This window comes from Ranitomeya variabilis, chromosome 4 (assembly GCF_051348905.1).
Source record: "Ranitomeya variabilis isolate aRanVar5 chromosome 4, aRanVar5.hap1, whole genome shotgun sequence".
Lineage (NCBI taxonomy): Eukaryota > Metazoa > Chordata > Amphibia > Anura > Dendrobatidae > Ranitomeya > Ranitomeya variabilis.
Window position 1 is genome coordinate 590,460,181 of NC_135235.1, and position 27,304 is coordinate 590,487,484.

The following is a 27,304-nucleotide window of genomic DNA, read 5'->3' on the forward strand; positions in this document are numbered from 1 at the left end:
TTATTACATGCTCACGGAGAACCCCTGTTGTACTGTTTAGCGGTGCCCTCTCAGCCTTTATACTTCTTAGGAGCAATAATATGGTACAGTATATTCTTGTATAAAGGAGACAGTATAATAGCAGCTATTTTCTTATGTATAGAGGTAGTATTATAATAGATATATTCTTGCATATAGAGAGCAGTATTATAGTAGCTAGTTTCTTGTACATAGAGCTAGTATTATAATGGCTATAGTCTTGTATGTACATAGGAGCAGTATTATAGTAGCTATATTCTTGTACATAGGGGGCAGTATTATAGTAGTTATATTCTTGTACATAGGAGGCAGTATTATACTAGTTATATTCTTGTACATAGGAGGCAGTATTATAGTAGTAATATTATTGTACATGGGGGCAGTATTATAGTAGCTATATTCTTGTACATAGGAGGCAGTATTATAGTAGTTATATTCTTGTACATGGGGCAGTATTATAGTAGCTATATTCTTGTACATAGGAGCAGTATTATAGTAGTTATATTCTTGTACATAGGGCAGTATTATAGTAGTTATATTCTTGTACATAGGCGCAGTATTATAGTATATTCCTGTACATAGGAGCAGTATTATAGTAGTTATATTCTTGTACATGGGGCAGTATTATAGTAGCTATATTCTTGTACATAGGAGCAGTATTATAGTAGTTATATTCTTGTACAGCCTTACTCTTTTCTACACCACCTGTCAGCTCACACAATAACAGAGAGCTGCAACAAAGATAAATTTCTGTGAGCTGGTGTAAGGTGGCTACCATAAACATAGTTAATGCAAGTATGTATCACAGAGGTGGTTGTCCTCTATGATGCAAACTTGGAGTATTCTATACTCTAGCGCACATAGTACTAAGAGGCTTATTTTGAGCATCTGGGCCAGGTTTTACGGGCAGCCTGAGAGATGGGCAAGTCTGGCTGCCCAAATACCAACCCATGGATGTGGTTCAGAAGGTAAAATGGAGTCTGATTGTTTGACACATGGTCTTCATCTGGAGGTGAGAAGACCTCCTGTGTGATGTCTCCAGACTGAACCACTATACCGGATGCTATTCAGCCTGTTTGCCCTAGACTGTCACTAAAGTGACTTTGTTAAGAGCTGTTTAATTTGTTTTGCTTGCACTGAAAGGTCGTTTATTTTCTTTTGCTTCTTGCATGGTTTATGAAGCACCAATAAACCAGCCTGAACATTTAAATGGAAATGGTTCCTGTATTACCTCAACACGCACCCAAGTGAGTAACATTTCCCACATTAGATACATAGGTTAAAAAAAAGACACAGGTCCATGATGTTCAACTTTTCTTAACCAATTCTATAATATTCATTGCAAGATTAATTATAACACTTGATAACTTTTGTTTTAAAAGATGTTTTCAGCCTTCCCAGTGTACAGAATTTCATATTTTAACTCCTAAAACTGTAAGGAACCCTTTCTAATATAGATGTCTAAATTCCTTTCTTACAAAAGTAATAGATTTCTTTGAGTCCATTGTTAACTGTCCAGAAGGAGCCATTCCTATGTATTTATTCTAGTAATTAAGACTGTGAAATGTTCAGTAAGGAACAATCTCCAATGTTTTTTTTCAAATAAATGAATGTTTTTTGCCTTTCAAAATTACTGAAACCTTCAGGCTGCCATTAATGATAAGTATCTGCCGTGTCTTTGGCACAATCAGTTTTGCATTTTTAATTAAGTGAAGGAGCACTTGAGCATATCACAATTTAATTTAGACCTTTCGCTCGTTAACAGACTTGAGCTTAAACGGCTTATCTTCTTTCTATATGGTTACAATAAATGGATTCCTCACTTTCATCTTATGAGCGATCAACACAACCCGTGGTACGGAGGGTGGCAACAAGAGGGTTTGAGATTCTTTAAGACTCTGGCATCTTTAACCACTTACTGCCAAAGCTTGTTTTCACCTGCTTGACGGGTCCTCATTTTTCAAATCAGATCTGTGTCACTTTTGTTTTCTCGTGACAAATTGTACTTTATGACTGAGGCAAATTTAGGTTTATTTATGAAAATATCATAAATTTTATGAAAACTTTGAAACATTTGCAATTTTTATAGTTTGATTTTTTTATGCTTTTATATCAGATAATTATACCACACAAAAAAATTTGTAAGTACAATTTTTCCTATTTCTACTTTACCTGAGCATTATTTTTGAAACACTTTCTATTTTGTTAAGATGTTAAAAGGGTTTAGCTGTAATTTTCAAAATCTACAAAATATATTTTATTTACAAAGCTATAAAGTGATTTTGCAACTGTATGCAAGAAAACCCCCCAAAGTGATGCAATTTTAAAAACTGCACTCCCTTGAAGTATTCAGAACCGTATTCATGAAGTTCTTTATCCCTCCAGGTGCTTCAGAAGAATTAATGCAAAGTGGAATGAAAAAATGAAGAATGTCATTTTTCTTACTAAAATGTTGCTTTAACCTCAATTTTTTTTTCATTTTCAATGCATATTGCACTGAAACATTTGTCAATCCATTTCTGCTGGGTGCGCCGATACCCAATATGTGGTTGTAATTTACTATTTGTGCACCCAGAGCAGCACAGAATGGGAAGGGGCGCTATTTGACTTTTAAAGCACAATGTCACATTTACAAAATCCTCAAAGTGCTGAAAGAGCAGAAACCCACCTAATTTACACCATTTTAGAAACTACACCCCTCAATGAATTCATCTGGGGTTGGGGGGAGGGGAAGTAATGGCCTTTTTGGACCCATAGGTTCTTCTCAAACGTTTATGGCATTGGGACTGGAATTGAAAAATTATGTTTTTTCCAAATAAAATAATGCCTTAGAAACTTTTTTTTATTTTCACAAGGGTTAATAGGAGGAAAAATGGGCACCAACATTTGTTAAACAATTTCTCTTGATCATGGGAATAACCCTTATGTGATCAAAAACTATTGCTTGGACATACGTCAGGGTTCAGAGGGAAGAAAGCTATTTGGCTTTTTGAGTGAACCTCCATGTTCTTAGAGCTATAACTTTTTATTTCTCCTGCTGAAAGAGTTGTATGGTGGCTTGTTATTTCTGTGATGAATTAAGCTTTTTATTAATAACAATTTTGGATTACATGAAATAATTTTATATTTTATATTTGTTTATTTTCGGGTGTCAGAGTGAGCTAAAACCAGCAATTTATGAATTATCTTTATTTTACTTTATTTTATTTTTTCCTTCATTCACCAAACAGAAAAATTGATAAGAAATCTATATAAGGGTTTTTTTTTATTATTTTTGCTACTTTTGCACACTAGAAACTATTTTTTAAATCAATAATACATTTTAACATTATTACCTTCATCAGACCAGTATACTGTCACCAGTATAAGGGCTCATTTCCACTTGCGAGAAACACGTCCGTGTCTCGCATGTGGAAACCAAGCTGTGGCGCTGGCACTTTGGAGCGGAGCGTGCAGCTCCATGTGTTGCTATGCGGCCGCACGCTCCGCTCTGGAGTGCCGGCGCCACAGCTTGGTTTCCACATGCGAGACACGGACATGTTTCTCGCAAGTGGAAATGAGCCCTAAGTGGGTAAGTCTTATATGACAAATCTGAACATCCTCCCTGAAAATATACTCATGTGACTATGGCCTTTCTGTGTTTCTTCTCTTAAAGGGAGCCTGTCATCAGCATTTACCCCAGGAAGGTATTATGAGCACTTTATCAGTCTCCTAATATGCTCTTTATTGATGCTTGTGTTAGATCTAAATGCTAATTTAAGTGTTGAAAACTAATTTTAGTTGTCACTGCTCTACTTTACTGTGATTACCGGACTAGCCCGGAACCACTGTCTATCCAGACTAGTCTGGGACCACTGCCACTGCGTAGAGAAAGATATGTCCATGCCAGTACAACGGGCATCCTGGGGTGTGTAGGGAGAGCAGGGAGGCAGAGAATAAGCCAAAAAAGAAGCTGGCTACCTCCTTTCTACTTTCCATGCACAAAGTACACCTCGACCCGCAAAAAAATTAGCCCTTATTCAGGTCTGTTTATGGAAAAATAAAATAGTTATGGGTCTCGGAATATGGAAAACACCCCAAAAATTATGTCAGTATTATATTAACCTGCACAATAAAGTGAACACGTCAATTAAATTGAATAATGAAAATCATTTAAACATTTTTTTTTCCAAAATGACTTTTTTGTTCAGTCCAACTTGCAGAACATGTAATAAAAAGTGATTGAATGGTTGTATGCACCAGAAAATACTGCCACTGAAAACTACATCTTATCAAATGATTTTCAAACAGTTTATTTTTCATACAAAAGTCACAAAACATCAATAAAACTATATAGATTTGGCATTGCCATAAACTGGAAGACTAAGAGATTAACGTTAAGGCCTGTCACACTTGCGTGTGCAATGCGAGAAACTCACGCATCAATTCCTTGCCCTGCCGCCGGCACTCGGGACCGGAGCATTTAGCTGCATAGAAATACATGCAGCCGTACACTCTGGTCCCGAGTGCCAGCGGCAGTGCCAGGAATTGATGCGAGAGACTCGCTCGAGTTTTACACATTGCACACGCAAGTGTGACCCCGACCTAAAACTTTATATTTACTGTACGTGAATAGCTGAAAAATTAAAACTTTAAAAGCAACAGCAGAATTTGCGTTTTTAAAAAATTTCTCCTCATAAAAAGATAAGTTAGGTAATAAGTTATATGCACCTCAAAATGGTGCCACTGAAAACTACAATTCAGCCATCGGCTACAGCCATCACTCTGTATCTTTCAAACCCCCCGTGACTGAAACCAGAATGCTGCCGGCAAGAATAAAGTGAACATTCAGCTAAGTGCATGCGGTGGGCAACAAAATAATGCTAATAACCTGCAAATTAACCCCATACTTGCAGGTGAATAGCGTTTTTCTCGTGACAGGATCCCTTTAAGAGGTTAACCAACTAGACAGTAACTGCATATTTATTATAAAATAATTGTGCAAAAATAAGTGTTTTTCCGCTATGTACGGAACAATTTTACAGGAAACTATTAACTGTACCTCTCGTCCTTCAGAAATATGACCATGGATAAATACAATTATGCCGCTTTTCTTCATTGTGTGTACGCTGCACAACAGATTTAAGTACTTTGCTCACTGGACAAAATAATGAAGGAGTTATTTGTACACTAATTGACAACATGAGTGTAGTGGCTTTTGCCCATCTCAGAAAATTCTTTGTGACAATGTAAAAACCTCTCGTTGATTAATTCTTCGTCTTTAGTCATTTAATGCCCGGTGAGATGGCAGCTCAATATAGAAATGTTCATTTAGTTTAGTCCTCGCTTTCCTTATGTTCTAGCTAACTTCCAGGAAACATTCTGTTTGCGTAATATAGCAAAATGAAGTATGGAATGATACAAAAAAAAGTAAATGCCCCCTTCCCAGATGTCCTCTAGTGAAGAATATTTGTTACAGGGAATGGCTTGGCCAATTCTAATCCGTGAATGTCGTCCTTCCTAATCCGTTCTGAATGTAGACTTTGCTTTTGGGTTTTGGTATCGCTGCCTCGCTTCAGAACCCAACTACACTTTATTATGCTTTATCTTATGGATAGATGACAGGCTGTTTACAAAGGGATCAAAAATTGTTCCTCTTCTCTTTCTCATACTCCCAAATATCATTTTTTCTGTAGCACCACAATATGGGACACAAAGCACTACACAGTGTCCATTCATATCAAGTAGGCTGTCGGCAGCAGTGGTACTGCTACCATAACAGCTATATGACCTCTAGGGGATCTGCAGTCTCACGTTGGGGTAGAAGGTACAGCACAGCGATCCTCCTTTGTACTCATTACACTGTTTCAAGCCTGCAAGTTTGGCCACCAGAACGGACCTTCGTAGACACTGTTACGACATTCAAGCTCTGTAGTTGGCAGTGACCGGAGTGGAGAGTGTTATGATCCGGTGACCTTGGAGCCGCATGAGACTTTCTCAGGAGTGGGTGGAACCTGTACTGACTGCAAACCCTAAACTGACACAGCAACTAGAAGTAGCCGTGGGGTGTACCTAACACATCCTAGACACCTCGACACAGCCGGAGGACTAAATACCCCTATAGATGGAAATGGGAATTCTATCTTGCCTCAGAGCAGAACCCCAAAGGATAGGCAGCCCCCCTCAAATATTGACTGTGAGTATAAGAGGAAAGACAAACGCAGGCAGAAATCAGGATTTAGCAAAAGAGGCCATGCTAGCTAAATAGGAAAGGATAGGACAGAACACTAAGCGGTCAGTATTAAAACCCTAAAAATATCCACAGCAGATAATACAAAAATTCCACCATCTATCTAAAGACATGGAATGTATATCTGCATCTCCTGAGAATCCAACTTGACAGAAAAATCTGAACACAGTCTAAGCTGGTCAAGAAAAAACATTGAATAGTACTGAGTTGTTAAGCACACAGCATGTGTGCTGCAGAAACAAAACCAGACACTTATCTTAGCTGATTTGGCAGCAGGGCAGGAGGAACCAGACAGAGATGCTAAACCTCCAAGAACAATGGACAGCTGGCAAGGGCTAATGAATCCTGCACACCTAAATATCCCAGTCAGAGCTGCAATCAGCAGGGACACCTGCCCAGGATTTCAACCCAGGGACAACTGCATTACTACCAACAACCACCGGAGGGAACCCAAGAGCAGAATTCACAACAGTACCCCCCCTTGAGGAGGGGTCACCGAACCCTCACCAGAGCCCCCAGGCCGATCAGGACGAGCCAGATGAAAGGCACGGACCAAATCAGCAGCATGGACATCAGAGGCAAAAACCCAAGAATTATCCTCCTGGCCATAACCCTTCCATTTGACAAGGTACTGAAGCCTCCGCCTCGAAAAGCGAGAATCCAAAATCTTCTCAACCACATGCTCCAACTCCCCATCAACCAACACAGGGGCCGGAGGATCAACAGAGGGAACAACGGGCACCACATATTTCCACAATAAAGATCTATGGAAGACATTATGGATAGCAAAAGAAGCCGGAAGGGCCAATCGAAAAGACACCGGATTAATAATCTCAGAAATCCTATAAGGACCAATAAAGCGAGGCTTAAACTTAGGGGAAGAAACTTTCATAGGAACATGACGGGAAGACAACCAGACCAGATCCCCAACCCGAAGCCGGGAAACAACACACCGACGACGGTTAGCAAAACGTTGAGCCTCCTCCTGAGACAATACCAAATTGTCCACCACATGAGCCCAAATCTGCTGCAACCTGTCAACCACAGAATCCACACCAGGAAAGTCAGAAGGCTCAACCTGCCCCGAAGAAAAACGAGGATGAAAACCAAAATTACAAAAGAAGGGCGAAACCAAGGTAGCAGAACTAGCCCGATTATTAAGGGCAAACTCGGCCAATGGCAAGAAAGCCACCCAATCATCCTGATCAGCAGACACAAAGCATCTCAGATAAGTTTCTAAAGTCTGATTAGTTCGCTCGGTCTGGCCATTTGTCTGGGGATGAAATGCGGAAGAAAAAGACAAATCAATGCCCAGCCTAGCACAAAAGGCCCGCCAAAACCTAGAAACAAACTGGGAACCTCTGTCGGACACAATATTCTCTGGAATACCATGCAAACAAACCACATGCTGAAAAAACAATGGAACCAATTCAGAAGAGGAAGGCAATTTAGGCAAAGGCACCAAATGGACCATCTTAGAGAACCGGTCACAAACAACCCAGATGACTGACATCTTCTGGGAAACCGGAAGATCAGAAATAAAATCCATAGAAATATGCGTCCAGGGTCTCTCAGGGACCGGTAAAGGCAAAAGCAACCCACTAGCATGGGAACAACAAGGCTTGGCCCGCGCATAAGTCCCACAGGACTGCACAAAAGAACGCACATCACGTGACAAAGAAGGCCACCAAAAGGACCTACCAACCAAATCTCTGGTACCAAAAATACCAGGATGGCCAGCCAACACAGAACAATGAACCTCAGAAATCACTCTACTAGTCCATCTATCAGGAACAAACAGTTTCCCCACTGGACAGTGGTCAGGTTTGTCAGCCTGAAATTCCTGAAGAACCCGCCGTAAATCAGGGGAAATGGCAGAAAGGACCACCCCTTCTTTCAGAATGCCGACCGGTTCAAGGACCTCAGGAGAATCAGGCAAAAAACTCCTAGAGAGGGCATCAGCCTTAATATTCTTAGAACCCGGAAGATACGAGACCACGAAATCAAAACGGGAAAAAAACAAGGACCATCGAGCCTGTCTAGGATTCAGCCGTCTGGCAGACTCGAGGTAAATCAGATTTTTATGATCGGTCAAGACTACAATACAGTGCTTAGCTCCCTCAAGCCAATGTCGCCACTCCTCAAACGCCCACTTCATAGCCAACAACTCCCGATTGCCGACATCATAATTGCGTTCAGCAGGCGAAAACTTACGGGAAAAGAAGGCACACGGTTTCATCAAGGAACCAACAGGATCCCTCTGAGACAAAACGGCCCCTGCCCCAATATCAGAAGCATCAACCTCAACCTGAAACGGAAGAGAAACATCAGGTTGACGCAACACCGGGGCAGAAGTAAAACGGCGTTTAAGCTCCTGAAAGGCAGAGACAGCCGCAGAGGACCAATTTGTCACATCAGCGCCTTTCTTCGTCAAATCGGTCAAGGGTTTAACCACACTGGAGAAGTTAGCAATGAAACGGCGATAAAAATTGGCAAAGCCCAAAAATTTCTGAAGGCTCTTCACGGATGTGGGTTGAATCCAATCATGAATGGCCTGAACCTTAACCGGATCCATCTCTATAGATGAGGGAGAAAAAATGAAGCCCAAAAAAGAAACCTTCTGCACTCCAAAGAGACACTTAGACCCCTTCACAAATAAAGCATTATCACGAAGGATCAGAAATACCATCCTGACCTGTTCCGCATGAGACTCCCAATCATCAGAAAAAATTTAAATGTCATCCAAATATACAATCATGAATTTATCAAGATAAGTCCGGAAGATATCGTGCATGAAGGACTGAAAAACAGATGGAGCATTAGAGAGTCCGAATGGCATCACAAGGTATTCAAAATGGCCTTCGGGCGTATTAAACGCAGTTTTCCATTCATCACCCTGCTTAATACGAACAAGATTATATGCCCCCCGAAGATCAATCTTCGTAAACCAACTAGCCCCCTTAATCCTAGCAAACAAATCAGAAAGCAGAGGTAAAGGGTATTGAAACTTGACCGTGATCTTATTCAAGAGGCGATAATCAATACAGGGTCTCAAGGAACCATCCTTCTTAGCAACAAAAAAAAATCCCACTCCCAACGGTGAAGAAGATGGCCGAATATGCCCTTTCTCCAAAGACTCCTTAATATAACTCCGCATGGCGGTATGTTCAGGCACAGACAGGTTGAAAAGTCAGCCCTTAGGAAACTTACAGCCTGGAATCAAGTCAATAGCACAATCACAGTCCCTATGCGGTGGAAGGGAACTGGACTTGGGCTCATCGAATACATCCTGAAAATCAGACAAGAACTCTGGAATTTCAGAAGAGGAAGAAGAGGAGATTGACATCAAAGGAACGTCATTATGAACCCCCTGACAACCCAACTAGTCACAGACATAGACTTCCAATCCAACACAGGATTATGTACCTGCAACCACGGAAAACCCAGCACGATAGCATCATGCAAATTATGCAACACCAGAAATCGACAATGTTCCTGATGGGCATGGTCACCTGTGTCCAGAACTGGGGCTTATTTTTAGCCAAAGGTGTAGCATCAATCCCCCTTAAAGGAATAGGGTTCTGCAAAGACTGCAAGGGAAAACCACAACGCCTGGCAAACTCAAAGTCGATTAAGTTCAAAGCGGCGCCTGAATCCACAAACGCCATTACAGAAAATGATGACAATGAGCAAATCAAGGACACAGATAACAGAAATTTAGGTTGTACAGTACTGATGGTAAATGAACTAGCGATCCTCTTGGTACGCTTAGGGCAGACTGAAATGACTTGAGAAGCATCGCCACAATAAAAACACAACCTATTCTGACATCTGAATCCTTGTTGTTCCGTTCTAGACAGAATCCTATCACACTGCATTGGCTCAGGCATCTGCTCTGAGGACAACGCCACAGCACGCACAGTTCGGCGCTCCCGCAAGCGCCGATCAATCTGAATGGCCAGAGACATAGAATCACTCAGACCGAAAGGCGTGGGAAACCCCACCATAACATCTTTAACAGATTCAGAAAGACTCTTTCTGAAAATTGCTGCCAAAGCATCATCATTCCATTTAGTCAACACAGACCATTTTCTAAATTTCTGACAATACAATTCTGCCGCTTCTTTACCCTGAGACAGGGCCAACAAGGTCTTCTCTGCTTGATGCACAGAATTTGGTTCATCATATAATAATCCTAAAGCCTGAATAAAGGCGTCTACATTAAGCAAGGCCGGATTCCCAGATTCCAGGGAAAATGCCCAATCCTTGAGGATCGCCACGCAGCAGGGAGATGGCAATTTTAATCTGCTGAATGGAATCACCAGATGATCGAGGTCTCAGAGCAAAAAACAGTTTACAGTTGTTTTTAAAACTCAAAAATTTGGACCTGTCCCCAAAAAACAAATCAGGAGTAGGAATCTTAGGCTCTAAAACTGGAGTCTGAACAATATAATCAGAAATACTCTGTACCCTAGCAGCAAGCTGGTCTACACGAGAAGCTAATCCCTGAACATCCATGCTAGCACAAGACTCCTCAGCCACCCAGAGAAAAAGAGGGAAGAAAAGACAAAGCAGGCTACAGAAAAAAAAATGGCTCAACACCTTTCTTCCCTTCTTCTGAGATGCATTTAACTCATTGGTGGCCAGTTGTACTGTTATGATCCGGTGACCTTGGAGCCGCATGAGACTTTCTCAGGAGTAGGTGGAACCTGTACTGACCGCAAACCCTAAACTGACACCGCAACTAGAAGTAGCCGTGGGGTGTACCTAACACATCCTAGACACCTCGACACAGCCAGAGGACTAAATACCCCTATAGATGGAAATGGGAATTCTATCTTGCCTCAGATCAGAACCCCAAAGGATAGGCAGCCCCCCACAAATATTGACTGTGAGTAATAGAGGAAAGACACACGCAGGCAGAAATCAGGATTTAGCAAAAGAGGCCACGCTAGCTAAATAGGAAAGGATAGGACAGAACACTAAGCGGTCAGTATTAAAACCCTAAAAATATCCACAGCAGATAATACAAAAATTCCACCATCTAACTAAAGACATGGAATGTATATCTGCATCTCCTGAGAATCCAACTTGACAGAAAAATCCGAACACAGTCTAAGCTGGACAAGAAAAAACATTGAATAGTACTGAGTTGTTAAGCACACAGCATGTGTGCTGCAGAAACAAAACCAGACACTTATATTAGCTGATTTGGCAGCAGGGCAGGAGGATCTAGACAGAGATGCTAAACCTCCAAGAACAATGGACAACTGGCAAGGGCTAATGAATCCTGCACACCTAAATATCCCAGTCAGAGCTGCAGTCAGCAGGGACACCTGCCCAGGATTTCAACCCAGGGACAACTGCATTACTACCAACAACCACCGGAGGGAACCCAAGAGCAGAATTCACAACAGGATAGTATTCAGAGTGGCACAATGTAGGGCAGGAAGTGAATGCAAGACTTTCATTTGTTTTGCCCCCGGCCCAACTACTCATTTCTTCCCCCCCAACAAATGTCAACTCCTGACAGTATTATAGTAGTTTTAATGTTGTACATACAGGGTTGCAGAGGTGTAACATAGGTTGCTATGCTTGGGGCAAGGCAAATCCACCGGTCTAGTGTTAAACACCATACTCACCAAGATAATGTATTTTAAGAAAATACTGATATAAGGCTAAGTTCACACTTGTGTACATTCCATTTGTTCTATTTAGAGGAACAAACAGAATTAATGGCACAGCCATGCATTTGTATCTGTTGTGCAAATAGAGCTAGAGTGGCCCCATTAAATATTATGAGGTCCATTTGAGTTTTGTTTTGTGGGAGTTTTTACAAAAATGAAAGAATTCTGCATGCAAGACTAGTTTTTTCCCTTTCTCAAAAGTGCCACAAAAACAGAACCCAGACAGACCCCATAATACATAATGGGTTACCACGGATTTTGTTTGTCTCATTAATGCAAGGGATCCTTCCTCCACATGAATTCCATTTGTTCTGCTAAATAAAACACACAAATGAAATGTTTCGAAATGTGAACTTTGCTTAAGGCGACCCCCCGCATGACTCCCACATGCTACACACCATTGCCTACAGTCTTCACTCCTAAGGAAGCACTGCCAAGTAAGGTTTTATTTGGTAATCCAGTCTAAATACATCTGATGTGTAGTGTAAGTACAATAAAATGCTCAGTCTTCTTCTTCCCAGTTTCCAGCGCTACTCTTGTCCTCTTCTTAATCACATCACTGAAATTCTGACTTGTGCTTACACAAAGGCTTATACGTGAACCTGACGTCACAATCACCGTATTATCCTCTGTTCTTTATAATGCATAAAATATAACCTTTATTAATATTAATAATAAAAGTGAAATGAACCACAAGCAAAAAAAGAACCACCATCACCTTTTAAAATTAGAAACCAGGGGTGTGCCTGATCCTAAGCGATTGCTCCACTTTTCCTGCCTTGATATTGAGGATAGCACCCTTATGCCTGCGCATTAGCGCCCCCTCTCGTCAATGGCTGTCCCTACTGACCCTATATTGCCTTATTGGGATCAGAGGGAAAGAAAAGAGAAGACTAAGGCTGGTGTGCCACTTGCAACTGCAATGCGAGAAACTCGCTCATGTCTCTCACCTCAAATGCATTCCACATGCATTCCACAGGAGAGGAGGAAGTGCTGTACACCGGATATGACGAATGCGTGTCAGAAGTTGCGTTCCAGGTTCTGGAAGTGACTGCGTCTGCTGGATACAGTGAGCCAGAAACAGAGACTGCATGTCATAAGCTGTGTTCCAGGTCCTGGAAGTAGCTGCAGCCACATTTTATTTATATATATAAAGCTGAGTGTATGTATATCTGTGTGTATCAAGCCACGCCCACTCCACATAGCCCCACCCACTACACATAGCCACACTCACTCCACATAGCCACACCCACTCTGCATAGCCACGCCCACTCCACAAAGCCATGTCCACTCCATAGCCACGCCCCTTTTGTGATATAGTGTGTGTGTGTGTATATATAAATATATATTTATGCTGTGTCGCGCAAATATTATACACACATGGCAATGCAGTACAGAGACATACTTCTCTGTGATGAATGAAGCACTTGATCTCCGGCCCTGCCGGCATTCTGATCCCGTCTACACATGCATGTGATTCATCACATGGTCATGACGTCACCGAAGGTCCTTTAGAGTCATCGGATTTAGTTATTACAAAAAGAAGATGGCGTCCTTGGTGCAGAAGTGAAGAGTGGGCTGGCTTCCCTGACACTAAGTAGAGCTGCATTGGTGTAGCGGAACCCGACGGAGCTGGGAGCTCATTCCCCAGAGCAGAGGCCAGCTGAGGGCAGGTGACAGTCTGCGGGGTATATACATAGTCCTCAGCCTCCTATGTATGTGAAGCTGCTGTTCTGTGTGGTGCCCGGAATGTATTGTGTATTGGGGCTGAGTTCCCTCTTATCCCCAGTACTGCCCCAAGGGTTGGTGCAGTAATCGAAGGTGCTCACCACATGTGTTATCAGACACAGGGAGGCGCTGTCCTTGCTGCAGTAATACCCCCACTCAGTGATGAGAAGTGGCAGTGGCCGGTGGAGTAGAGTCCATGTCTCAGCTGAGCTGCCTGGCAATCTGTACATAGTACATACAGACCCCGCCGTCACATTACTTCTACTGAGCACCTAAACAGTGAGATACAAAACTGTAGGGTCTGGTTGTAGTCTACGTGCTCCCGGCTGTATGGCCACACTGTAGTCTGTGCACTTCAGGCTGTAGGGCCTGGTTGTAGTCTGCGCACTCCTGGCTGTAGGGCCCACTGTAGTCTGCGCGCTCCCGGCTGTAGGGCCCATTGTAGTCTGTGTGCTCCTGGCTGTAGGGCCCACTGTAGTCTGTGCGCTCCCAGCTGTCGGGCCCACTGTAGTCTGCACGCTTCTGGCTGTAGGAGACGGGGGCCAGGTTTGGAAGGGTCACAAGCAAGGGCCAGAGCTGGAGAGGTCACAACAGGCGGGGGAAAGAGTTGGAGGGGTCATCATAGGTGGGGGCCAGGGTTGGAAGGGGTCATAAAACGCGGGGGCTAGGGTTGGAGGGGTCACTACGGGCAGGGTCCAGGGTTGGAAGGGTCACCGCAGGCAGGATCCAGGGTTGGAGGTGTCACCACAGGCAGGGGCTAGTGTTGGAGGGGTCATCACAAGCGGGTTGGAGGGGTCACCACAGGACCACAGGCGGGAGCCAGGGTTGGAGGTGTCACCAATGGTGGGGACCAGGGGAAGGGGTCACCATAGGTGGGGGCCACAGTAAAGGCAACAAACAAATAAAATATTATCAGTACTTGGGTAATCATTTAGACAATTTGTGTTGCAAATCTGTAGTGTTGAATATATGATGTGAAATGTTTTTATGTGCAATATAATCATTATAATTTGTTATAAGTAACCACAGTTAGTTACTATGCCTAGGCAGCGCCGGGCTCTTCAGCTAGTTATTAATATTAATAAAGGTTATATTTTATACATTATAAAGCACAGAGGATAATACAGTGATTGTTTCTTCTTGAATACCTGTACAGATTTAATCCGTATAAAACTGTGAAATATTTTGTGAACCTGAAGTCACTTTTAGAAAGAAAGTTAGTTTGTGGAGCCTTGTTCAGATGCTTCTTAGACTTATATTGTAAAAGTGACGTCCAGTTCACACATAAACCTTATGGTAATGCAACAAGTTGGAATAGAAATCATGTGAGTAAGAACAGGATTGGAGCAGCACTGGAAACTGGATAAAATGGCATTAGGAAAGTATAATATTGCATTTACTCTACATGACATCTATTTAGACAGTTTTAACAAATATAAATGCAATGGGAGTGCTTCTTTAACCCCTTCACCCCCAAGGGTGGTTTGCACGTTAATGACCAGGCCAATTTTTACAATTCTGACCACTGTCCCTTTATGAGGCTATAACTCTGGAACGCTTTGACGGATCTTGGCGATTCTGACATTGTTTTCTCGTGACATATTGTACTTCATGTTAGTGGTAAAATTTATTCGATATAACTTGCATTTATTTGTGAAAAAAACGAATATTTGGCGAAAATTTTGAAAATTTCGCAATTTTCCAACTTTGAATTTTTATGCCCTTAAATCACAGACATATGTCACGCAAAATACTTAATAAGTAACATTTCCCACATGTCTACTTTACATCAGTACAATTTTGGAACCAAAATTTTTTTTTGTGACGGAGTTATAAGGGTTAAAAGTTGACCAGCAATTTCTCATTTTTACAACACCATTTTTTTTTAGGGACCACATCTCATTTGAAGTCATTTTGAGGGGTCTATATGATAGAAAATACTCAAGTGTGACACCATTCTAAAAACTGCACCCCTCAAGGTGCTCAAAACCACATTCAAGAAGTTTATTAACCCTTCAGGTGTTTCACAGGAATTTTTTGAATGTTTAAATAAAAATGAGCATTTAACTTTTTTTCACACACAATTTATTTCAGCTCCAATTTGTTTTATTTTACCAAGGGTAACAGGAGAAAATGGACCCCCAAAGTTGTTGTACAATTTGTCCTGAGTACGCTGATACCCCATATGTGAGGGTAAACCACTGTTTGGGCGTATGGCAGAGCTCGGAAGGAAAGGAGCGCCATTTGACTTTTCAATGCAAAATTGACTGGAATTGAGATGGGACGCCATGTTGCGTTTGGAGAGCCCCTGATGTGCCTAAACACTGAAACCCCCTACAAGTGACACCATTTTGGAAAGTAGACCCCCTAAGGAACTTATCTTGATGTGTGGTGAGCACTTTGACCCACCAAGTGCTTCACAGAAGTTTATAATGCAGAGCCGTAAAAATAAAAAATCATATTTTTTCACAAAAATGATCTTTTTGCCCCCAATTTTTTATTTTCCCAAGGGTAAGAGAAGAAATTGGACCCCAAAAAATGTTGTGCAATTTGTCCTGAGTACGATGATACCCCATATGTGGGTGTAAACCATTGTTTGGGCGCATGGCAGAGCTTGGAAGGGAAGGAGCGCCATTTGACTTTTCAATGCAAAATTGACTGGAATTGAGATGGGACGCCATGTTGCGTTTGGAGAGCCCCTGATGTGCCTAAACATTGAAACTCCCTACAAGTGACACCATTTTGGAAAGTAGACCCCCTAAGGAACTTATCTAGATGTGTGGTGAGCACTTTGACCCACCAAGTGCTTCACAGAAGTTTATAATGCAGAGCCGTAAAAATAAAAAATCATATTTTTTCACAAAAATGATCTTTTTGCCCCCAATTTTTTATTTTCCCAAGGGTAAGAGAAGAAATTGGACCCCAAAAAATGTTGTGCAATTTGTCCTGAGTACGCTGATACCCCATATGTGGGTGTAAACCATTGTTTGGGCGCATGGCAGAGCTTGGAAGGGAAGGAGCGCCATTTGACTTTTCAATGCAAAATTGACTGGAATTGAGATGGGACGCCATGTTGCGTTTGGAGAGCCCCTGATGTGCCTAAACACTGAAACCCCCTACAAGTGACACCATTTTGGAAAGTAGACCCCCTAAGGAACTTATCTTGATGTGTGGTGAGCACTTTGACCCACCAAGTGCTTCACAGAAGTTTATAATGCAGAGCCGTAAAAATAAAAAATCATATTTTTTCACAAAAATGATCTTTTCGCCCCCAATTTTTTATTTTCCCAAGGGTAAGAGAAGAAATTGGACCCCAAAAAATGTTGTGCAATTTGTCCTGAGTACGCTGATACCCCATATGTGGGTGTAAACCATTGTTTGGGCGCATGGCAGAGCTTGGAAGGGAAGGAGCGCCATTTGACTTTTCAATGCAAAATTGACTGGAATTGAGATGGGACGCCATGTTGCGTTTGGAGAGCCCCTGATGTGCCTAAACATTGAAACTCCCTACAAGTGACACCATTTTGGAAAGTAGACCCCCTAAGGAACTTATCTAGATGTGTGGTGAGCACTTTGACCCACCAAGTGCTTCACAGAAGTTTATAATGCAGAGCCGTAAAAATAAAAAATCATATTTTTTCACAAAAATGATCTTTTTGCCCCCAATTTTTTATTTTCCCAAGGGTAAGAGAAGAAATTGGACCCCAAAAAATGTTGTGCAATTTGTCCTGAGTACGCTGATACCCCATATGTGGGTGTAAACCATTGTTTGGGCGCATGGCAGAGCTTGGAAGGGAAGGAGCGCCATTTGACTTTTCAATGCAAAATTGACTGGAATTGAGATGGGACGCCATGTTGCGTTTGGAGAGCCCCTGATGTGCCTAAACACTGAAACCCCCTACAAGTGACACCATTTTGGAAAGTAGACCCCCTAAGGAACTTATCTTGATGTGTGGTGAGCACTTTGACCCACCAAGTGCTTCACAGAAGTTTATAATGCAGAGCCGTAAAAATAAAAAATCATATTTTTTCACAAAAATGATCTTTTCGCCCCCAATTTTTTATTTTCCCAAGGGTAAGAGAAGAAATTGGACCCCAAAAAATGTTGTGCAATTTGTCCTGAGTACGCTGATACCCCATATGTGGGTGTAAACCATTGTTTGGGCGCATGGCAGAGCTTGGAAGGGAAGGAGCGCCATTTGACTTTTCAATGCAAAATTGACTGGAATTGAGATGGGACGCCATGTTGCGTTTGGAGAGCCCCTGATGTGCCTAAACATTGAAACTCCCTACAAGTGACACCATTTTGGAAAGTAGACCCCCTAAGGAACTTATCTAGATGTGTTTTGAGAGCTTTGAACCCCCAAGTGTTTCACTACAGATTATAACGCAGAGCCGTGAAAATAATTTTTATTTTTTTTCTCAAAAATGATTTTTTAGCACCCAGCTTTGTATTTTTACAAGGTTTGTTATTTTTACAAATTTGTTTTCCAATTTGTCCTGAGTACGCTGATACCCCATATGTGGGGGGGAACCACTGTTTGGGCGCATGACAGAGCTCGGAAGGGAAGGAGCGCCATTTGGAATGCAGACTTAAATGGATTGGTCAGCAGCCGTCACGTTGCATTTGCAGAGCCCCTGATGTACCCAAACAGTACAAACCCCCCACAAGTGACCCCATATTGGAAACTAGACCTCCCAAAGAACTTATCTAGATGTGTTTTGAGAACTTTGAACCCCCAAGTGTTTCACTAAAGTTTATAGCGCAAAGCCGTGAAAATAAAAATTCTTTTTTTTTTTCACAAAAATGATTTTTTAGCCCCCAGTTTTGTATTTTCACAAGGGTAACAGGATAAATTAGACCCCAAAAGTTGTTGTCCAATTTGTCCTGAGTACGCTGATACCCCATATGTGGGGGGGAACCACTGTTTGGGTGCATGACAGAGCTCGGAAGGGAAGGAGCGCCATTTGGAATGCAGCCTTAAATGGATTGGTCTGCAGGCGTCACGTTGCATTTGCAGAGCCCCTGATGTACCCAAACAGTACAAACCCCCCACAAGTGACCCCATATTGGAAACTAGACCTCCCAAGGAACTTATCTAGATGTGTTGTGAGAACTTTGAACCCCCAAGTGTTTCACTACAGTTTATAACGCAGAGCCGTGAAAATAAAACATCTTTTTTTTCCCACAAAAATGATTTTTAGCCCCCCAAATTTTTATTTTCCTAAGGATAACAAGAGAACTTGGACCCCAGAAGTTGTTGTTCAATTTGTCCCGAGTACGCTGATAACACATATGTTGGGGTAAACCCCTTTTTGGGCGCACGGGAGAGCTCGGAAGGGAAGGAGCACTGTTTTACTTTTTCAACGCAGAATTGGCTGGAATTGAGATTGGACGCCATGTCGCGCTTGTAGAGCCCCTGATGTGCCTGGACAGTGGAAACTCCCCAATTCTACCTGAAACCCTAACCCAAACACACCCCTAACCCTAATCCCAACGGTAACCCTAACCACACCCCTAGCCCTGACACACCCATAATTCTAATCCCAACCCTAATCCAAACGTAAATGTAATCCAAACCCTAACCCTAACTTTAGCCCCAACCCTAACTTTAGCCCCAACCCTAACTTTACCTCCAACCCTAGCCCTAACCCTAACCCTACCCCTAACCCTAACCCTAAACGTGACTGAAATACGTGGCACTGAAATACGTGGCACTGAAATACGTGGCACTGAAATACGTGATACGTGGCACTTAAATACGTGGCACTGAAACACGTGGCACTGAAATACGTGATACGTGGCACTGAAATACGTGGCACTGAAATACGTGGCACTGAAATACGTGGCACTGAAATACGTGGCACTGAAATACGTGGCACTGAAATACGTGGCACTGAAATATGTGATACGTGGCACTGAAATACGTGGCACTGAAATACGTGGCACTGAAATACGTGGCACTGAAATACGTGGCACTGAAATACGTGGCACTGAAATACGTGATACGTGGCACTGAAATACGTGGCACTGAAATACGTGGCACTGAAATACGTGATACGTGGCACTTAAATACGTGGCACTGAAACACGTGGCACTGAAATACGTGATACGTGGCACTGAAATACGTGGCACTAAAATACGTGGCACTGAAATACGTGGCACTGAAATACGTGGCACTGAAATACGTGGCACTGAAATACGTGATACGTGGCACTGAAATACGTGGCACTGAAATACGTGGCACTGAAATACGTGATACGTGGCACTTAAATACGTGGCACTGAAACACGTGGCACTGAAATACGTGATACGTGGCACTGAAATACGTGGCACTAAAATACGTGGCACTGAAATACGTGGCACTGAAATACGTGGCACTGAAATACGTGATACGTGGCACTGAAATACGTGGCACTGAAATACGTGGCACTGAAATACGTGGCACTGAAATACGTGGCACTGAAATACGTGGCACTGAAATACGTGGTACTAAAATATGTGGCACTGAAATACGTGATACGTGGCACTGAAATACGTGATACGTGGCACTGAAATATGTGATACGTGGCACTGAAATACGTGGCACTGAAACACGTGGCACTGAAATACGTGGCACTGAAATACGTGGCACTGAAATACGTGGCACTATGACTGTCAGAAAATGTTCATTAAACGGTTAGGGGTGAGGTTAGGGGTAGAGTTAGGGTTAGGGTTTGGATCCCTTTATCACCTTGATGGTGGTGGGTGGCTTTTCAGTGTGTTTAAATGCATGCGTTTTTAACGCAAACAAACGCATGTGCTTAAAAACGCAAGAAAATACTGCAGGTTGTATTTCTGAAAATGAACGCATGCAGAAAAAAAACGCATGCGTTTGAAAACGCGACCAAACGCGTACAAAAAAACCGCATGCGTTTTCAATGTTAAATATAGGGAAAAAACGCATGCGTTTTTTTGTGCAAAAAACGCTGCAGACAAAAACGCAAGTGTGAAACCAGCGACGCTTTTTATAGCAAAAAAGTTTTTGCGTCTCCACATTTTGAGACCTATAATTTTTCCACATTTTGCTCCACAGAGTCATGTGAGGTCTTGTTTTTTGCGGGACGAGTTGACGTTTTTATTGGTAACATTTTCGGACACGTGACCGTTTTTGATCGCTTTTTATTCCGATTTTTGTGAGGCAGAATGACCAAAAACCAGCTATTCATGAATTTCTTTTGGGGGAGGCGTTTATACCGTTCCGCGTTTGGTAAAATTGATAAAGCAGTTTTATTCTTCGGGTCAGTACGATTACAGCGATATCTCATTTATATCATTTTTTTATGTTTTGGCGCTTTTATACGATAAAAACTAAAATATAGAAAAAATAATTATTTTCGTATCGCTTTATTCTCAGGACTATAACTTTTTTATTTTTTTGCTGATAATGTTGTATGGCGGCTTGTTTTTTGCGGGACAAGATGACGTTTTCAGCGGTACCATGGATATTTATATCAGTCTTTTTGATCGCGTGTTATTCCACTTTTTGTTCGGCGGTATGGTAATAAAGCGTTGTTTTTTGCCTCGTTTTTTTTTTTTTTTCTTACGGTGTTTACTGAAGGGGTTAACTAGTGGGGCAGTTTTATAGGTTGGGTCGTTACGGACGCGGCGATACTAAATATGTGTACTTTTATTGTTTTGTTTTTTTTATTTAGATAAAGAAATGTATTTATGGGAATAATATATATTTTTTTTTTATTATTTATTTAGGATTTTTTTTTTTTTTTTTTTTTACACATGTGGAAAAATTTTTTTTTAACTTTTTTACTTTGTCCCAGGGGGGGACATCACAGATCATTGATCTGGCAGTGTGCACAGCACTCTGCCAGATCGACGATCTGCTGTGCAGGGCTGCAGGCTTACCAAGTGTCTGCTCTGAGCAGACACTCGGTAAGCCACCTCCTTCCCTGCAGGACCCGGATGCCGCGGCCATCTTGGATCCGGGACCTGCAGCCAGGAAGGAGGTAGGAGACCCTCGCAGCAACGCGATCACATCGCGTTGCTCCGGGGGTCTCAGGGAAGCCCGCAGGGAGCCCCCTCCCTGCGCGATGCTTCCCTATACCGCCGGTACACTGCGATCATGTTTGATCGCGGTGTGCCGGGGGTTAATGTGCCGGGGGCGGTCCGTGACCGCTCCTGGCACATAGTGCCGGATGTTAGCTGCGATATGCAGCTGACACCCGGCCGCGATCGGCCGCGCTCCCCCCGTGAGCGCCGCTGATCGGTGATGACGTACTATCCCGTCGGCGGTCATACGGGCCCACCCCACCTCGACGGGATAGTACGTCAAATGTCGGGAAGGGGTTAAGACGGGTTTGGGCAACTTGACCTGTGACTTTTAATGAATGTTGATCAGCTACATGTTTTCTAATCAGCAATCATTTAAAGCCTACTTAGGCAGGCACATTGCATTTCCCATGCTTATAGAAGGATCGGTAATCGATCGTTCTGTATGTATATCATTTAATTGCTCTGTAATTTACACCTTGGCCTGCTTAGTCTGTTGGGTACATTTTCAGCAGTATTGGGGGTGTTTTTTCCCCTTCTGGTACTCTTAATACCCATTTGCACTATATCTGATTCTGATGCTGTAGGAACAAACAAATGTTTAAGAAGAGTATTACGTATCTTTTTTGTTTTTTGTTTTTGCTTTTTAACGGGTTGTTGCTAGGGATGAGCGAGCACTAAAATGTTCAGGTGCTCGTTGCTGGCACTGAGCAATTCCTAATACTCGCATGCTTGTTTCCAGTATAATTGGAGTCAATAGGAAAGCCAAGCTTTTTTTCCGGCAGACCCTAAAAAGAGGTCTGGTGGGCAGTGAAAATGTTGGAATAGATGAGAAAAGTGCTGCATGGAAGAAGAACAGCGTGGGGAAGACTCCAGGAAGCATCTCTGACTCCCAGATCACTGCTATGTCACACTTTTACTCCACTTTCAGGAGTGACAATAAAACATTCCAAACCGACGCAAAATTGCATTTTACAGGAAAAAAATGTTTCCTGTAAAATGTTTTGTATATAAGGTAAAATTTTAAAAAGATGTAAAAATTATATAATTTAAATAAACCAAAATGTTTTTTTTCATAAAAAAAATAGGACATTTCAGTTTAATTTATAGAGGAAAGCAAGAACTGCCAAAAATTAGGGACTTAGAGGGAATCAGATACACCCTGTAAACATTGTGACCTTCTGATCCCAGATACTCCAGGAGTCACATCAGGACATGACAAACTCAAGACATGCACAATATGAAAATCACACTTGAAACCAGATAAAAAGGGGAGAAATTGACTCAATCTTTGCATTGTATGTGTGTATGTGCCACACTAAGCATGGAAAACAGAAAAAGGAAAACAGAACGGTTTGAGGACTTCAGAACCAAAAATGGTTCAACAACATTAAAAATCTCAAAGTTACAAGTCCATCTCCAGAGATCTTGATCTTCCTTTGTCCACGGTGTGCAACATAATCAAGAATTACCTAATCTCCATGGACGTGGTCATCAAAGAAAAATTGATGAAAGATTGCAACTCAGGATAGTCCACAAGGCCGGACTGGCCATCTGGCAATTCTGGTAAATGTCAGAAGGGCCTGTCTGGTTGTGGGCTGCCTTGTCTGCCATGTTGTTAACAGAATTGGTGTTCTCGATTGTGGATAAGCAGCCCCAATCAAGTTTCAAAGAAATTCAAGCTGTCCTGCAAATTGAGAGTACATCACTGTCTGTGCAAACTATCCATTTACTTTTAAATGAAATGAAACACTATGGCCAGGAGACACAGGTGGACCCCACTGCTGACACAGAGACACAAAAAGGCAGACTGCAGTTTGCTAAAATGTATGTGAGTAAGAAAAATACTTCTGGAAAAGTGTCTAGTGGACAAATGAGACAAAGAGAGTTTTTTGGTAAAGTACATCATTCAAATGGTTATTGAAAACGGAATGAGGCCTAAAAAGAAAAAGTCTCAGTACCTAAAGTCAATTTCGGTGGAGGTTCTAAGATGTTTTGTGGTTGTTTGCTGCCTCTGACACTGGGTATTTTGACTGTGTGAAAGACATCATGAAATCTAAAGATTTCCAAATGATTTTGGGTCGCAATGTAGTGCCCAGTGTCAGAAAGCAGAGTTTGCATACTAGGTCATGCGTCTTCCAGCAGGACAATGACTCAAAACATATTTCAAGAACCCTCCAGAAATGGATGGAAGCACAGCACTAGACAGAGTTTGTAGCTAGGGTTTTGGTTCAGGGGGGGGCGAAGCTTCTGAGTGGGCCCCTAACCAGGTAACCTTGATTACAACTGGGTGACGCACCTTAATAGTGGAGGAGAACCTCAGCAGATGACCGTGCTGTTACTGAAGATAATCTCTATATAATGACCAATATGGATATTACTGCCATATGGTCAGTGGTAGATACCAGCCCTACAGAACATATAAGAGATCACAGCACAGTTACAGTTAATGACTTACCGCTAACATTCTTTCTGGTGGAATCGTTCATTTTTCCCATCTTTTCCATCTGGCCCAGACTGACACAACTTCTTCCAGCCAGGACTTGTCTGCAGAGAATACAACAAAGACACATTTCACTTCTCATATTCCAGCCCCATCACCATCTATTCCCAACCTGCACAAACCCCTTATCCTGCTGATATCCCAATGCTGAGCCGCTGCTGCCGTATGTGTCCCTATTACTGCCCCTGTAGTATAAGGCAGCACCACCACAGGCAGATCATGTAGTTTAAGGCAGCACCCCTATAGGCAGACCCTGCATTATAAGGCAGCACCCCAATAGACAGACCCTGTAATATAAGGCAGCACCCCTATAGACAGACCCTGTGGTATAAGACAGCACCCCTAGTGGCAGATCCTGTAATATAAGGCAGCACCCCTATAGGCAGACCCTGTAGTATAAGGCAGCACCCCTATAGGCAGACCCTGTAGTATAAGGCAGCACCCCTATAGGAAGACCCTGCAGTATAAGGCAGTACACCTATAGGCAGACCCTGTAATATAAGGCAGCACCCCCATAGGCAGATCCTGTAGTATAAGGCAGCACCCCTATAGGCAGACCCTGTATTATAAGGCAGCACCCCAATAGGCAGACCTGTAATATAACGCAGCACCCCTATAGGCAGACCCTGTAGTATAAGGCAGCACCCCTATAGGCAGATCCTGTAATATAAGGCAGCACCCCTATAGGCAGACCCTGTATTATAAGGCAGCACCCCAATAGGCAGACCCTGTAATATAACACAGCACCCCTATAGGCAGACCCTGTAGTATAAGGCAGCACCCCTACAGGCAGATCCTGTAATATAAGGTAGCACCCCAATAGGCAGACCCTGTAGTATAAGGCAGCACCCCTATAGGCAGACCCTGCAGTATAAGGCATTACCCCTATCCTGCTGATATCCCAATGCTGAGCCGCTGCTGCCGTATGTGTTCCTATTACTGCACCTGTAGTATAAGGCAGCACCCCCACAGGCAGATCCTGTAGTATAAGGCAGCACCCCTATAGGCAGACCCTGTATTATAAGGCAGCACCCCAATAGGCAAACCCTGTAATATAACGCAGCACCCCTATAGGCAGACTCTGTAGTATAAGGCAGCACCCCTATAGGCAGACCCTGTGGTATAAGACAGCACCTCTAGTGGCAGATCCTGTAATATAAGGCAGCACCCCCATAGGCAGACCCTGTAGTATAAGGCAGCACCCCTATAGGCAGACCCTGCAGTATAAGGCAGTATCCCTATCCTGCTGATATCCCAATGCTGAGCCGTTGCTGCCGTATGTGTCCCTATTACTGCCCCTATAGTATAAGGCAGCACCCCACAGGCAGATCCTGTAGTAAAAGGCAGCACCCCTATAGGCAGACCCTGTATTATAAGGCAGCACCCCAATAGGCAGACCCTCTAGTATAAGGCAGCACCCCTATAGGCAGATCCTGTAATATAAGGCAGCACCCCTATAGGCAGACGCTGTAGTATAAGGCAGCACACCTATAGACAGACCCTGTGGTATAAGACAGCACCCCTAGTGGCAGATCCTGTAATATAAGGCAGCACCCCTATAGGCAGACCCTGTAGTATAAGTAGTATAAGGCAGCACACCTATAGGCAGACCCTGCAGTATAAGGCAGTACCCCTATAGGCAGACCCTGTAATATAAGGCAGCACCCCATAGGCAGATCCTGTAGTATAAGGCAGCACCCCTATAGGCAGACCCTGTATTATAAGGCAGCACCCCAATAGGCAGACCCTGTAATATAACGCAGCATGTTATGATCCTTGTGGCTTAGGATCACAAATCTGACCAGCTAAGTAGGAACATAGAACGAGCTCTGGGGATGTGGTAACTAGACTGACCGCAATGCTGATCCTAACCGCACACACTATAAGCAGCCGTGGAACGTACCTAGAAATCCTAGACATCTCTTCACAGCCTGAGAAACTAACTACCCCTAAAGGGAAACAAAGCCTCACTTGCCTCAGAGAAATAATCCCAAAGTATAGAACAGCCCCCCACAAATAATAATGGTGAGTAAAGGAGAAGGCACAAACGCAGTAATGAAAACAGATTCAGCAAAGGAGGCCCGCTAATCACTAGATAGACAGAGGACAGCAAAGAGTCTATGCGGTCAGTAAAAAACCCTATCCAAAAATATCCACGCTGAGGATGCAAGAACCCCCACACCAACTAACGATGTGGGGGGACCACCTCAGCACCCCAGAACTAACCAGCGAGCAAAAAAATCACATAAAAGCAAGCTGGACTGAACTCATAATATACTGAGAAACGTTTTCAAGGAAATCTGTTGTGAATTTGCTTTTTGCTCCCTCTAGTGGTTACTAGTTTTTTGACTCTGGTTTTTCTGTCATTCCTTTTATCCGCACCTGGGTCGTTAGTTAGGGGTGTTGCTATATAAGCTCCCTGGACCTTCAGTTCAATGCCTGGCAACGTAGTTATCAGAGCTAGTCTGCTGTGCTCTTGTCTACTGATCCTGGTTCCAGTTATATCAGCTAAGTCTGCCTTTTGCTTTTTGCTATTTGTTTTGGTTTTGTATTTTTGTCCAGCTTGTTCCAAATTTATATCCTGACCTTTGCTGGAAGCTCTAGGGGGCTGGTGTTCTCCCCCCGGACCGTTAGACGGTTCGGGGGTTCTTGAATTTCCAGTGTGGATTTTGATAGGGTTTTTGTTGACCATATAAGTTACCTATCTTTATTCTGCTATCAGTAAGCGGGCCTCTCTGTGCTAAACCTGGTTCATTTCTGTGTTTGTCATTTCCTCTTACCTCACCGTCATTATTTGTGGGGGGCTTCTATCCAGCTTTGGGGTCCCCTTCTCTGGAGGCAAGAAAGGTCTTTGTTTTCCTCTACTAGGGGTAGCTAGATTCTCCGGCTGGCGCGTGTCATCTAGAATCAACGTAGGAATGATCCCCGGCTACTTCTAGTGTTGGCGTTAGGAGTAGATATATGGTCAACCCAGTTACCACTGCCCTATGAGCTGGATTTTTGTATTCTGCAGACTTCCACGTTCCTCTGAGACCCTCGCCATTGGGGTCATAACAGTTTGCCAGGCCAGTATTAAATGTTTAATGCATTGC